At 31.7% G+C, this 5,242-nt stretch overlaps 1 non-coding gene across 1 annotated transcript; it reads left to right on the top strand.

The window, feature by feature from the left end:
* The first annotated feature begins 1,592 nt into the window (after nucleotides 1-1,592).
* Nucleotides 1,593-1,666, top strand: TRNAD-GUC (transfer RNA aspartic acid (anticodon GUC)). Its single transcript has one exon. It is a non-coding gene; the product is annotated as a tRNA-Asp (tRNA).
* Nucleotides 1,667-5,242: the final 3,576 nt, after the last annotated feature.

Genomic DNA, 5,242 nt, shown 5'->3' on the forward strand with positions numbered 1-5,242 from the left:
GCGTAATCAGAATAACTAGGAACACAAAGAATTAATAAGAAATATCGACAAATTCATGCAGAGTTTAAAGAAAAAAAGGTCAATTGTTTCATTTTAATCTCAATCACAGTTTAATATCAGAATAGTGGGTAGAGTCATGATTCAATAGGTCAGGTCCACTTATTTTTTCATTTGTTGATTTATAATTTTGTTATTCTAAACAATTTTATTGAAAAAAAATAATAATATAAAATCTAAATATTTAATTATTCAACAGACCGCTTATACGATTATTATTATTTAGTCATTATAATGAAGATTAGTTCAACTTTATAATATAATTATATATTAGATATCAACAAAAACTCTATTCCGCGTGCAAATATGATAGTGTTTTTTTATGAAACACCTCAAAAAAGCCCCTTATCGGATTTGAACCGATGACTTACGCCTTACCATGGCGTTACTCTACCACTGAGTTAAAAAGGGCCCTTTTATATATTTAAAATATATATATTAAATATTATATATAGTTAATTCTTGGCTGAGTCACCACTTATATCTATTCTATAATAGAAATAAGAAATATAATATACATATAAAATATATTTAATGAAGTTATTATATTCTATATTATACAACTTACATATACATAAGTAGGCAGCTAGCTGCTCGTTTCTAAATGTGATATATGGGGTTTGTTTACCTTAAACCTCCTTTTTTTGAGTAGCTAAAGCACGTCCTGAACGGATCCTTTGAATTATCTATTATTTAGATTTCCTCCGCTAATTTAATAAATTTTATCTTTTATATTAAGAAAAAAAATTAGAACGAATTTTTTTATAGTTTATAGATTTAATATCGAATGGTTTTAATGAATTATTAAAAAAATGAAATGAAAAAAATTGGATGTAATCATGTAAGATGGAAAGACCCCTTGAATCTAATTATTGTTATTTAAAATTTAATAATAATATATATTAGATTCGATTATATTGACAATTTCAAAAAACTGTTCATACTATGAACATAGTATGATGGCAGTTGGGTATGTATGCCCCCATCGTCTAGCGGTTCAGGACATCTCTCTTTCAAGGAGGCAGCGGGGATTCGACTTCCCCTGGGGGTAGGGTACTACGAAAGGAAGTTGCTCGTGCATTATCAATAAGCCTAATCAATAAACCTATAATTGAATAGATTCTTCCTGGGTCGATGCCTGAGCGGTTAATGGGGACGGACTATAAATTCGTTGGCAATATGTCTACGCTGGTTCAAATCCAGCTCGGCCCAAAAGCTCTCTCATCCATTATTTAGATGAAGATATTTGTCCTCCCGAAACGGCCGACATGCGGAATAAAAGAGTCGATTTTTCTGTTTTTTATTTGTTAAGGGAAATTTAAATAATGATCTAGATCATTATCTAGATTCATCTTATGGGATAATTTAAACTAAAGAAAATTAACTAGTAATTCGTGTTGTTCTCACTCAAGTACATATTCATACAGAGATCCTTATATCACTAATAACTCCCTTCTATATTATAAGACAAAAATTCGAACTCTAAATGATTTCAATCAAATCATAAAAAAGGATATTGTGTACCTTAGTTCCTTGGGATTGTAGTTCAATTGGTTAGAGTACCGCCCTGTCAAGGCGGAAGCTGCGGGTTCGAGCCCCGTCAGTCCCGACGGATCCAATAACCAAAGATCAAACAAGTATCTCATGTTTCTTTTTAGACCCCGTGTAATGTAATAATAAAAAAATTCAATTTAGACTAGAATTTAAGTTCTATCAAAAAAAGAGCAAAAACTAAAAAAAAATGACAAAAAAAAAGAAAGGTATTTTAGAACTTAACCCCTTGTAGTCAGTTTTTCATATATTATTTTTTTTTGTAACCAATGGAAATCTAAAAGAAAAAAAAACGTGGTCAGACTTCGTTAGATGATTTATTGTACAAATAAAATATTTTAAAAGAATGATATCTTGATTCGATCACGAATTCTATAATATATTTTTTTTCAGTATGGATAAAAGATTATCCTATGTTATACTATTCAATTTGCGACGGCGAATTGATATGATAGTTCATATATTGTTATTCATGATATTAATCCTATTCAATATCATCAAAATGGAATACATATATTCCATATAAATTTACAGGTGACATTTTGATCATCTCTAGGGGATTAAATCCCGAGTTATTGCGAACTAAAAAAACGATGAAATTATGGAAGTAAATATTCTTGCATTTATTGCTACTGCGCTCTTCATTCTAGTTCCTACTGCTTTTCTACTTATCATTTATGTAAAAACGGTCAGCCAAAATGATTAGTTTGACTGAAAATTTACTTCTTCGTTCTTTCTCGCAGGCTAGAATCATCAGTATTTGATTCGATTTGGTAGTAGTATGGTAGAAATAAAATTTTATTTCTTTCTACCATACTATTTTTACGATTTTTTAGTTTTTTTTTTGTCGTGTATAAAAAAGTTGTACTATACTACAGATTTTAAATTTTTAATATTGACTAATCGATATTGCTCCTAATTCTATTGTTTTGCTACATCTATTTGATCGATTTGTATTGATAGTGATTCTGATCAATCTAAAATAATCGAAAGGCAACTCTGACTTTTATTTTACAGTTCAAATTCTTATATTTCAAATTATAAAAAAAAATGCCAGGATTTCGGTTCACCATGGTAGTCTATCGACTCATCTGCAAATAGCCTAGATGATTTACTGTGAGACGGATACAAGAAAGGTCCTTCCGGTCCACTTTCTATCCTAGATTTCCACTAACTTAACTTCCGTCCTCATAAGGGTAGTCTATTGTTCATAGCAGGTCTATTTAGTCCAATCTTCTGATCCAGGAGTAAATTTAACCAGATTAAAGGTAACTTAGAAGCGTGCACTCAACTAAGTAGGTATTATAGTTAAATTGCCATGGGTACAGATTCTCACAAGTAAACTATCTAGTCTATTCGCTACATCGTCACAATCCTACCATGGATTCCCTAATCCCGACATGAAAGAATTTAGCTACTCATATTACTAGTGATGTCAACAATAATAATAATGAATATACTAATTAAAGGCATATTGAAATAACAATAATTATGCATAAGATGAATTAAGGCAGAAATTAAGATGGAGAAAAACAAGAATTAAAGCAACAAATAAATAGATTAAGATTAAGAGAAGAAAGGTGATTACAATCTCAAGCAATCCGGCGTAGAGAACAATCCAAATACAAGCAAGAGATTAAAGGAAGAGTTAACAATAGTAAAATGAAAGAGAGACTAAGAGAGTTCTTAGTTGAAAGAAGCGTAAGTAGCGTCCTTAATAACCTAATTAACGAAAGCTTAAATAGGCAAAAATAAAGTTTTAAACGAAATAAGTCCAACACGGGTTAATTAAGCCCGTGTAATACCAAAACCTCTCGATCGAGGGAAATCAAACCACTCGATCGAGGACTTCAAAAGCTAATCCTCTCGATCGAGAGATTGATGAGAAATACCTCTCGATCGAGGAAACCCAATAATCAGCATTTCGATCGAGTACAATAAAGTACTCGATCGACCTCTTCTACTCTCCAAACCACTCGATCGAATCAAAAGACCTCTCGATCGAGTGTTCTTCCTCAAAGTCAGCTTCTAATTCGTCTTTGACTGCTTCGTTGACCACCCTTTCACGCACTTCAAGGCATAATCTCGCTCTAACATTCCCGTCTCCTTAAGATGCTGAAGGAAATGTAGATTCATATACAAATTAACATACTCATATATGTCTAAATAATTTGTCATAAAATTAAAACGGATTTTATGCATGCAAACAAAATATAAATAGAAGAGAAATCACATCCTTACAATGGGTATTTCGGTTTAATAGGGCACAAAAGAAATCTCCTTTTCTTTTGTTCTTGAGCTTTCCTTATGGATGAACAAGATCTAAGTATAAGATCTCTCCCTAAGCTTTATACCCAAGGCTTAACTCTTAATCTAATTAATATTATTTGAGCTAGTATAATATTAATCTAGTGAAAAATTGAACCAAAAATCGTTTGGTTTATGCTCCTAAAACCGGGTAGGAGATGTGGAGAGGAAGAGTGTTATTTTTATCTCTCTAAAAATAATTTTACATGATTGAATGAATAATAATAATCACCCACACATACATATGGTGAATCATAATTATTTTAAGTAAAAGAACTCTTGTTCTTTTCTATGTAGAACCGATTGGGAGGGAAGGAGAGCCCAATGCATGGGCTAATTTTTCTACCCAAGAAATGTAGGCTTGCATGGCTACATATAGGTAGATCATCATTGTGTTTTCTCTTATTAAAATAATTAACACAATTTTTCCACTAAAACCCTCTTAATATTTCGGTACTTATAAAATGGAAAGTCCATTTTATATTTTGTCATTTGTCAATTTTGTCACATGTTACATGACATGTTACAATGCAATGTATTTTTATCATATTAAAAATCAACGTATTAATAAAAATACGTCATATACAAAAATCGACTTAGTAATTCATAATTACTTATACCAAAATATTTTACCAATTTATAAATCATATTTATAATAATTCATTCAATTCCGATTGTTTCTTTAAACAATAATTTCATCCGAGTAATGATACAATTCAATTACTCAGACCGTATCTCATTTAATCACATTTCAATTTGATACGTAAATTTTACTTCCAAAATCGTCCGTCAATTTTTCAAATAATTTAATTAACTCGCAACATTATACGATTAATTAAATAGTCAATTAAGAGTATTGCCCTTTAGGTATGACCTAGGGGGTCAACTGATCACCACCGTCACACGACAGTAATGTCAAACTCTAGTCAGCCAATCATTACCGATATATGTTGACCAGTTGACAGTAACAAAATTACTTCCCAATTGTATTCATTAAAATGAGATTTTTAATAATGATATTTAAATCATGTGATCGCACTATTGTTGAGGACACATTTCCCAACAATCTCCCACTTGTCCTCGACAAGTGTGCGTCACCAATTCTCTTGTCCTATTACTATCTCCCACTCAATGCAAGGTGTCTTTCAGGTCGTACTTGCAAGTGATCATATCGAGAGTGGTTTCCTCGATCTGGAGAATAACTGTTTGACCGGATTTATCCACTCTGGATACTTTCCGAGCGTGGCCACGCATTTCCAGTTCATTACTCCTCGAGTGGCCCTGAGATATTGTTTTAACCCTGACAAGGGGATGGACAATTCCTATC

Source organism: Silene latifolia, chromosome 4 (assembly GCF_048544455.1).
Source record: "Silene latifolia isolate original U9 population chromosome 4, ASM4854445v1, whole genome shotgun sequence".
Lineage (NCBI taxonomy): Eukaryota > Viridiplantae > Streptophyta > Magnoliopsida > Caryophyllales > Caryophyllaceae > Silene > Silene latifolia.